This window comes from Prunus mume, linkage group LG3, assembly GCF_029339155.1.
Source record: "Prunus mume cultivar Tortuosa linkage group LG3, ASM2933915v1, whole genome shotgun sequence".
Taxonomy (NCBI): domain Eukaryota; kingdom Viridiplantae; phylum Streptophyta; class Magnoliopsida; order Rosales; family Rosaceae; genus Prunus; species Prunus mume.
The window spans coordinates 10,897,146-10,908,049 of NC_142700.1; the positions used below are offsets into that span (position 1 = coordinate 10,897,146).

Consider the following 10,904-nt stretch of genomic DNA (forward strand, 5'->3'; position numbering starts at 1 on the left):
AGACCAAGCGACTGTTCATGCTACAATGGTCTTTTAAAATAAACCGAATGACACATCATGAATATAGCGATTGGTTGTTTACAATGCTCTATATTTTACTGAGAATGTTAACTTTGTTGTTTAATTTAAAAAGTCAACCTTTCAAGCCTTGATCTTTTCAGACAGCTGTTATTATGCCGGTAAACCTCTAGTGTGCGATCGAACATACCATGAACAATGTACTTTTTTTAATTTAAGAAGTCAACCATTTACTTAGTTGTTTGTTTCTGAAATTCCACATATATATGTTCTGCAGAGAGAGATAGAGAAAGAGAGAAAGTTTAAAGCCATGGATCCTTCCGTCTATGAGGCAGCAAAATTGGGTGATGTTGATTTCTTCAGAAGAATTAGAGACAGTGAGTTATCAATTGATCTCGAGTGTCAGAAAACACCTAAAGATAACAATATTCTTCATGTTGCGATTGAATTCAAGCAAGTAGAATTCTTCACAAATATCTCACTTGGATCCCCAATGTTTTGGACCACCAACATCAAGGGTGACACTCCCTTGCACACTGCTGCCAAAGTAGGTTGTGTTCTAGTAGTTGAGTTCCTCATCAATCATGCCAAAATGCTACACATTGAAGGAGTTGATGAAGAAAACGGACCAGCTGATGGTGAAGCTTACAAAAAGTTACTTCGAATGACTAATTTGGAAAAGGACACAGCAGTGCATGTTGCTGTTCGATGCGGTCACTGTAGAGTGGTGATGCTGCTAATTGAAGCTGATCCTACATTGTGTTGTTTGACTAATAGTGCCAATGAGTCGCCTTTGTTCCTAGCTACGTCTAAGGGCTTTCAAAGAATTGCTCGTTACATTTTATGTGAGTCTTCAATATGTCCTTCTTTTGAGGGGATTAACGGTGTCACAGCTTTGCATGCGGCAGTAACTCGTAGGACAAAAAGCACCAAGGGTAACTTCATGCACGACTTCAAGGGGGTGAGAATATAGGTTGGGTGAAAAAATATCTTTTTTTTAGTCAACGTGAAAAATAACATAAATAGGTGAAAATAACAGCACTCTTTTAAGAAACAATAGTATACTTTTTTCACCCATCGTTATTCCCATATTCCCCTCATCATCTTTGCTTCTCGTAACCCTATAACCTAATTCCAATTCTAATTTCTTTTCTTTAAACTGCCTCCCTGGGATGCCCAAGTTCAGACCCTCCTTGATCAGCTACAACTTACATGCAACCATAAAGCTATTTGATTTTTAGCAATATTTAGTAATTTAATAACATAAAACGTATGAGTTTATTTCAGATTTAACCATATTGCAGAGTGCAAAAGAAGGGATAAAACTGTAATCAAATTTTTTTTAACACGACTCTTCTCAATTCCTCACTAATTTTTGTATATCAACATGGTAGATATTGTGAACACAATGTTATCCAAAAATCCCAAGATGATCAAAGAAGTGGACGCACTTGGGTGGACGCCCTTACACTACGCAGCGTTTAGGGGAAACCTTGAAGCAACTCGATTGTTGATGCAATGTGATAGCTCTGTTGCTTACCGCTTGGACAAATCTGGATTATTGTCAGCTCTCCACGTCACAGCCCATGTAGGACGTGCCATAGTTTTGGAAGTGATGATTCGATATCGGCCCGATGCATGTGATTTGCTGAATGCCAAAGGCCAAACGATTCTGCACTGCCGTTTTAGGTGGACAAATAAATGTTGTTGAGTTCATATTGCAGACGAATAAGCTTGATGGGCTTATAAACGAAGCAGATAAAGATGGCAACATTCCTTTGCATCTCGCTGCAGCTTAGCCTCATTTGGAAATTGTTGAACTCTTGGCATCCGATCGTAGAGTTGATAAGACTGCCATCAATAAAAATTTCTCGAAGGCTGCCGATATTTTTCTTGGCGATAATTTTGGATGGGTATTTATGCTACAGATATATGGTCTTTCTAGCATATTATTGCATTTAAGGGCTTGTCCAATATAGACCCCTACATTTTCTATTTCCTAGAAATATACCCATCACTCTATAAATCTATGTGTAAAACTCAATTTCAAATTTAAATGACCAGTAGGATATAAGAGATCGTAGTATTTCTATGTTTTTACATCGTTGCCACTAAACTTCATATTTTATTTATAATTTTATTTCAAGCATTTCATTAACTGCCATAATTGTAATTAATATACTCCCTATTAATAGCATATCAATCACCCCATTTCTTTTAGTTGTCATTCCCTCTCACATCTCGCCCACTAAAATTGCAAACAAAAAAACTGTAAATTACATATCCAATAATGTACCTATGAAAAATATAATATAAATATATACATATAAAATATAGGTATATTATTTACCAAAAAAAACAAAGTCAGTTACTTTGTAATTGCGTATATTTTTCATAATTAAAAATAGGTACACAATAATTTATATAAATATAGGTACATTATTTACCCACAGGTAAATTATTTTACAATATACCTGTAAATGTGTATAGGTACATTATTTGGAGAGGAAAAATAGGTACATTATTAGAGGAAAAAATAGGTACGTTATTTGGAGAGAGAAAATAGGTTCATTTAAAAAAATTGCTTTTAATAAAACAAATAATATGTACTTTATTCAGAGAAAAAAGGCTATATTATTTATAGAAAAAAATAGGTACATTAATTAGATAAATAATAGGTACTTTATTCGTAAGTAGGTATATTATTCAAATGGTAGGTACATTGGATGACATATAATACCTAAATCCTAATTGTAAGTACATTAAAATTAATGTAGGTATATTGGATGTCGTATAATGTAGGTATATTGGAATAGATAATTATGTACACTTTTCATACTAGGTAAATTATATTTTTCATAAAACAAACAAGTAATAGGTACATTATTTTTTCAACATAATCAGTATGTACAGTTTTATTCATAAACAATTATAAAGTGGATTATTAGTCATGTATAATTCATAAAAAGAAAATAACATAAACATTTTATTAAACAAACCGATTACCCAAATTTGAATTTATTGTTAAATTTTTTAAAAATGTTTCAAAATTAATTCTTACATCCATTACAACCATTTGGAGATCTTTCCAAATTCAACATCTGTCATTATATACAATCCAATTAAAAACTATTTCCATATTGATTCATACATTAATATACAAAATGCAATAATGGCTTAGTTGGGGTATTTTTGGAATCTGAAAAGTACAATAAATCAGATTTTATGCTTAATTAGGTAACTTGCTGAGTTAGATCCTAGTCATGGGTTTTTACTTATACAAATTGGGTATTATTTATAGGAACAAAAAGTGAAGGGTTTTAGGTACGGCAAATTGAATTTGAAGGGTGTAAGCCAAATTTACTATTATATTTTCTAGTGGTGTCCCATTTTTCCAGCAACAAATCGGACCTATTCTTGACAAAACTAACTGGACGGATTCTAACCGATTCCAATTCTGATTTGACATCTCTAAAAACCGGATTGGGCCAAATCAAACCGAAAAAAAAAGTAAATATATTTTGGTGGCCCAACAACTAAAGCCCATCAACCAACACCTAACCCTAAAGGCTAAAGCCACTTTTTCTTTCATTTCTCTCTCCCTTATCTTTACTTTTTCTTCCTTTGTACGCAGCTTCTCTTTTTTCATCTTCTCTCTCTTTTCTTTCTTTTTTTCTCTTTCTTCTCTCTCTCTCTCTCTCTCTCTCTCTCTCTCTTCTTCCTCTTTATGATTCCGATTTTCTCTTTTGGACCTTCACCCTTTTTCTCAGGACATGTGCCATTTTTCTTACATTTAAAAGAGTGTAATTAATGCATCAAACAAGCTATCATTTGTTTTTCAAATTACCCTTATTAAATAAATTGATTTTAATTTTTTTTTTTAATTTATCCAAATTTTTTTACAAACTTTTTATCACCTTTGTTTACACTATAATCAACCGAGCATATTCAGCCTCAAAGCGACTAGCACCAAAGGCACACATGCTTTCTTCCATGCCGAAGGAAAATAAGCTCCCGACTGCCGAAGCTCCCAAATTGCCAAACCTACTCTACAAGACACGTGTCACCACCACAGCGACTTACGCAAAGTCCCACATCGGAAATCTACACAAACCTTCCACTTTCACCTCCCTATAAATAGGGAATAGTATCCATGTGAAAAAGGGACTTCTTCTCTCCACTTAGAGGAGGATCCGGGTCTCAGAGCTAGATCCTAGGGCCGGGGACTCTCTTCTAGATCCTTGACCTGGGCATCTCACTTGTCATCTTTATATTCGGGTCCAACTTCATGTACAAATGTAATCAAATACTATTATAATGAGAACATACTTCTCCGTGGACGTAGCCCATTCATTAAGGGTGAACCACGTATATATTTTTTTCTTTACATTTATCGCTTGCCCAAGTCTTCACACACATGTTGAAGGTCCTCACCTTCACCCATCATTCACTATCACCTACTCTCTAAGTTGACCTCTCAAAAGGAGCATCAACAGTTTGGCGCCGTTTGTGGGAATTGATAGAAAAGGCTTATGTCGTTCTCCTCTTCCTCAGTGCCCTTCGAGACCCATACAATCTTCATCATATAGCTTGTGCGATGTCTTAGGCATCCAGCCATCAACCGGCGCGAGAGATGCCTTAGGCACCCAGCCATCAACCGGCGCTGCTTCTCATGCATAGCCACAATGCCTTGTCCTAATGCAAGCTTTGTGTTGCCTCCGGCACCCTCGTGCCTAGTCACATTGCCTTGCGACAAGCGAGTTTTGTGTTGCCTCCGGCACCCTAGTGCCTAGTCACATCGCCTTGCGATAAGAGAGCTTTGTGTTGCCTCCGGCACCCTCGTGCCTAGTCACATCGCCTTGCGACACGCAAGTCTTGTGTTGCCTTCCGCACCCCATACCTAGCCATATCTCGTGTTGCCTTCGGCACCATCGTGCCTAGTCACATCGCCTTGCGACACACAAGTCTTGTATTGCCTTCGGCACCCCCGTGCCTAGCCACATCTTGTGTTGCCTTCAACACCATCGTGCCTAGTCACATCGCTCTGCGACACGCAAGTCTTGTGTCACCTTCGACACCCCCTTGCCTAGCCACATTTTGTGTTGCCTTCGGTACCATCGTGCCTAGCCACATCACTCTGCGACATGCAAGTCTTGTGTTGCCTTCGGCACCCCCGTGCCTAGTCACATATTGTGTCGCCTTCGACACCTTCGTGCCCAGCCACAATGCCTTGCAACATACAAGCTTTGTGTTGCCTTTGGCACCTCGCCACAATTCGACGCGAGCGATGCCTTTGGCACCCCATCGCCATTCAGCTTGAAGTGATGCCTTTCGGCACCTCATCATCATTCGAAGCAAGCAATGCCTTCGTCACCTCGTCATCATGAGGCGCATGCGATGCCTCCGACAAACCTCTCTGATATGAGCAATGCCCACGCACATCCTCACCACAAGATAAGATTTCTCCTCTTATATATGACTATTGTATACAAGCATGCAATATGATTCGTGGATATTATATATGAATAACAGCTGTCCAAATTCGGCCACTTTGAAAAAGTTCCAATTTGGCAATCACCAAACATTTTAATTCATTAACGACATCACTTTGCATGGCTAGAGACAAGCCATTACTTCAAGCCAAAAGGAGATCCACATGCATCATTGCCAAAAAAAAAAAAAGACTCTTGCTCTCACATGATATTGTTTCAAAGCATGCATGCAATCTTTGTTACAGATTCTATTTAACGTGGCTCAATGGGATGCCAACATGGGCAAGCTGTCATGTCGGCCAGGAAGGATACCCAGTACTCCTTTCAAAAGCCTATATGAAGTATAGATAATGGCACCTGACTGCCAGACCACCAATGGATAGCGTCCACCTTGGTGTCTTCATCAAGTTTTGTTTAGCAAAAAGGCTTAAGAATGGCACATTATCCCTCAGTGCCACCATGCAAATAAGCATATAAAGGCTTCCAGCATCTCTCATCGGCTGAAAACCGATGCCATCTCTCACCTCTCGCTAAATCTCTCAAGACACCCATGGTGTCGCACCCAAGATTTTCTTTTCAGTCACCCTTGCCGAACGGCAAGGGGCTGTACAGCAGAAAAGGCTCCAATTCTCAGTCCTGCCGAAGCAAGCCCACCTGCAACAACAACTCCAAATCTGTCGAACCTTGCCAAGAAAGGAAAAGACGACTCACGAAATAAAGGCCCAGCCCCATTCTCAAGTTCCTCAGCTCCAGTTCTCCTTCCATGGCCTCCAAAAATGGAAAACTCACCTAGCTCCCTTGCCACCACAAAATGCCTTTCCCAACCTCCTTACCATCTATCAAATAATTTACAGACAAAGAAATCAAATCAAAAGAAATCACGGACGATCCTTGCCGAACGTCAAGTGATATGCGAAACTAGATGGAAGCTCACCAAAGTCACGGCCCCAGGTCAGCTCACGAAATCTTCCGAGAGGCCTGGCTCTAGGCCCTGCCGAACCTTGATACAGAAACGACCGAGGGCTAAACCAAGCCTAGACTCGAAACCAAGCCCACAAAGAGGCCCCTCCTCTCACCCTTGCCGAACAGCAAGGGTCTTGCTGAAGCCGACAGACGCACGGAGGCCTCTTTGCCGATCGACAGTTCTACTGGAAGATGGACAGACCTCAACAAGAAAAGAGTTGGCAAGGGTCTCGCTGAGAACTGGTAATCCACAAGATCACCCCTTGCCGAAGCTACACAGCCTCGGCACCTTCCGAATGCTCTTTGCAGAATACCTCCTTGCTATTCCTAACGGCAGAAGGTCTTAGGTCCCAGAGGCATGCACACCTCTTCCAAACCCTAGCTCCGTATAACAATGGCCCAATTACTTTCAGAACCCACCTAAGGCCACGACCAAACTAGCCCCACGTGGCCTAGCCCAGCTCCCTTGCTGAAGCCCAGCCATCTAGTTACCAAAGGCAAAAAAAAAAAAGGGTAGAGTGTCTTGGCCTCTTTGCCGAACGGCAAGGAGCATTCAAAATTTTTTTGAGGCTCACATGGCCCCCCCTTACCGAAGGTGTAAAAATCCTAACTACAAAAACACAAAGACCCAGCCCCAGTGACCCAGCTTTGTGACTCAGCCACTCACGCAGCTTCCTAGCCAAACCTCAAGCCCAACTATTATTCAAAATAGGCTAAACTTACCGACATGCCCCAGAGGCCCAAACCCCTAAAATCTTATTTTTCCTAAGCCTTGCCGAAGCTAAGCACTTCGCCCAGCCCCATTTTGGCCCCTTGCCGAACGGCAAGGGCCATGCCAACTTTACTTAAGGTCTCAAGCAGCCACAACCACAAAAAAAAAAAAACAAAACAAAAAGGGTTTGGCCTCCTTGCCGAACGGCAAGTAGCATAAAAGTTTTTGGGATGCATGGCTTGCATGGCTTGGCTTACAATCCTTGCCAAAAAAAAATATATATATATATAATAATAATAATAATAATAATTTTGGCCATACTTTGCATGGCTTGCATGGCTTAGGGAGCATTGAAACTAGAGAGTTTCACTAAAATACCCAAAATGAAAGCTGAAATTATAAAAAAACCCAACACCCAAAACACTTTATAAACACACCCAAAATCCATTATTACACACTCAAAAAACATACAATTGTTGACTTTGGGGTTGATTTTGGGTGTGTTTCTATGTTTAAATAGTGTTTGAGTTTTTTTATAAATACATGTCTAGGATTGAGTTTATTTATAAATTTGTATTGAAACTAAAGGAGGGATATCACACGACACTCCCCTACCGAAGGTGCTAAAAGGCCAGCCCTTTTTCCCAAAGCCACCGAAGACACCCACCGAAGCATCAAGGCCCCAAACCCGGCTTCCTAACCAAATGCCTAGGTACCCCGCTACCAACAATACTAGAGGCTAACACAGCTTTTCTTATACCTTCCAAGTGTTGACGCAACTTCTAGCTTGCCAACTTGGGGGACTAGGGAATGCCTTACAGCTCCCACTGAACCTGGAATGTTCGGTCATGATTACACAAAAATCTAATAAGTTCATAACCCAGAAGTTACTTCTTGACCGTGAACTTGGGGGACTACTGTTTACACCATAATCAACCGAGCATATCCAGCCTCAAAGCGACTAGCATCAAAGGCACACATGCTTTCTTCCATGCCGAAGGAAAATAAGCTCCCGACTGCCGAAGCTCTCAAATTGCCAAACCTACTCTACAAGACACGTGTCACCACTACAGCGACTTGCGCAAAGTCCCACATCGGAAATCTGCACAAACCTTCCACTTTCACCTCCCTATAAATAGGGAATAGTATCTGATGAGTCGATTTTATATTATATATTTAATCTTATTCTTAGTATATTTTGGTTAATATTTTGGAAGAATTTTGATACTTTGAATTATATTTCCAATATAGGGTTTTCGACTTCCTCCGGAGCAAAACATAATCAAATGAACGAATGTTGGAGTAATTCCAGTTGAAGGACGTTCGTGAGTCACTTAGCTTGATCGTGTCAGAATTTCAGACTTTTCCACCAAGCGATAATTTCCTGGCGAATAAATAAAGGAGCAGTGCGCCGTGCTGGAACAGTGATGTTTTGGGCTTTTATTGCGTTTTTGGAGCCCAAGATGACCTCGGATGGGTTCATGGCCTTCTGGAGAAGTGTTCGGAATATTTTTATCTTTAAGACGAGCTATCTTGGGCCAGATTTGGAGGAGATTTGAGACCAAAATGTGGCAGGGCAGATTTGGACAGATTCTCCTAATCCAATTTGGACTTTATTTCCTAGTCTTATTTTATTTTAACTTAGTTTCCTTGTGGGGATTGGGTAGCTAGGTTTTAGGAGGTATTTAAGCTTCTTTTCACAGCAATTTAGAGGATCTCCTTTTAGAACTTCTTTTCGGCTTTGGGAGAAATTGCTAGGGTTTTGGATTTTCGCTACTTTCAGGTATTTTCATTCTTACTTATTCGAATGATATTTTCTTGGATTTCAATTATGATTATGTGTAACTAATTCCCTTTGCTAGGGCGAGGCCGTAAGCCTTAGCATGAATATGTAGTTTTATTAATTTGCTTATGAATGGATGCATGTTTGCTTTGAATTATTAATCATTGTGTTTAAAACTATCTATCTATTTTAATGACTGATCACCATTAGGATATGTAGACAAGTAATTTGATGCAATTTCTGTTGGAACATCACCCTGAAATTGAGGAGGGCTTCTTGTGATTAGTAATTGTAAGTTCACTTAAGGCGAACATCACGCTCTTAAGGGTTGCATGGTTTTTCAAAGGGTTTTCACAAAGCTTAATGAGTCTTGCATGTTTATATTTGATCTGAACATCACAGACGGATTGCATGTTAGATATACGTTTTCGCTTGAACATCACAAGGAAAATATGCATTAGGAAAACCTAACCTTCAAAGCATATATGTGGAAATTCATAAGTAATTGATAGAATTGCATAGGATTGCGACGGTGTTGGCTAAACCCTAGTTTTCTCTAAATTGTTAGTCTTTAAAAAGAAATCGTTTTTCTTATTTGCTGTTATTATTTCCCAACTTTCATATTTCTTTTACTGTTAGTTTAATCTTTTCAAATTCATAAACTTCAAATCTTTGATAAAATCTATTTTAATTATTAATTAAGAGTTAGTTTAATTACAGATTAGTCAAACAATCTTTGGGGACAACGACCTTGCATGAGCATTTATACTACAATTACCTTGTATTCTTGCAAGTATTTTCAGTGATTTTAACCCTGTTTGCATAGGTACTAAAAATCCTATCAGTATCCATGTGAAAAGGGGACTTCTTCTCTCCACTTAGAGGAGAATCCGGGTCTCAGAGCTAGACCCTAGGGCAGGGGACTCTCTTCCAGATCCCTGACCTGGGCATCTCACTTGTCATCTTTATATTCGGGTCCAACTCCATGTACAAATGTAATCATATACTATTATAATGAGAACATACTTCTCCGTGGACGTAGCCCATTCATTATGGGTGAACCACGTATATCTTGTCTTCTTTAAATTCATCGCTTGCCCAAGTCTTCACACACATGCTGAAGGTCCTCACCTTCACCCATCATTCACTATCACTTACTCTCTAAGTTGACCTCCCAAAAGGAGCATCAACAACCTTGTTAAAAATTAATTAAGAAAAAAAAAGTTTTTTTAAAGACTCTAAAGGCAACAAGACATTCAAATAAGACTAAAAATTAAATAAGAAAAAGCATTAGTTTTATTTTTGGTTTTTTGAAAGACTCCAAAGGGAGTAAGGAGAGAAATTGGTCTAAATTGAAAATATGCCAGAATTTTAGGATTTTTTTTTTCTTCAAATAATCAGGCTCCAAAGGCAGTAAGAGATATAAAAAATATAAATAAAACTATGAACTTCCTTTGAAATCTGATTATATGGGGGTTTTTTTTATAAATATTTTTTTAGTTGTTACTGAAAATGCTCTTTAACTTTATTTAGTAGTATAAAAAAAATGCAATTAAAGAGCTTCCTTTTGAAGGAAGTTTGCTACGAATTTAGGCAAGGGGCAGATCCTTGAGGCTGAGCTTTGGGGCTTGTATTTTGGGACGCATTTGGCTTGTGATAAAGGTATCTCTAATCTTCTTATTGAGATGGATGCTGCAGTTGTTGTTTCCCTTGTTCAACAAGTTGGTACCTTGAGTTGTCATCCTCTTGCTGCGTTAGTTCAGAGCTGTTGTGTTCTTATGAGGTATATTGGCAACTGTCAAATTGCTCATGTTTACAGAGAAATGAATGTTGTAGCTGATCGTATAGCTAACTGGAGCTTTAACTTGGATTTGGGGGTTAGCTATTTGGATGAGGCCCCGTCTTGGGTTAGCTCTTTTCTGGAGGATGATTTTTT

At 39.1% G+C, this 10,904-nt stretch overlaps 1 pseudogene; it reads left to right on the plus strand.

The window, feature by feature from the left end:
- The first annotated feature begins 328 nt into the window (after positions 1 to 328).
- Positions 329 to 1,997, plus strand: LOC148918724 (protein ACCELERATED CELL DEATH 6-like; annotated as a pseudogene).
- Positions 1,998 to 10,904: the final 8,907 nt, after the last annotated feature.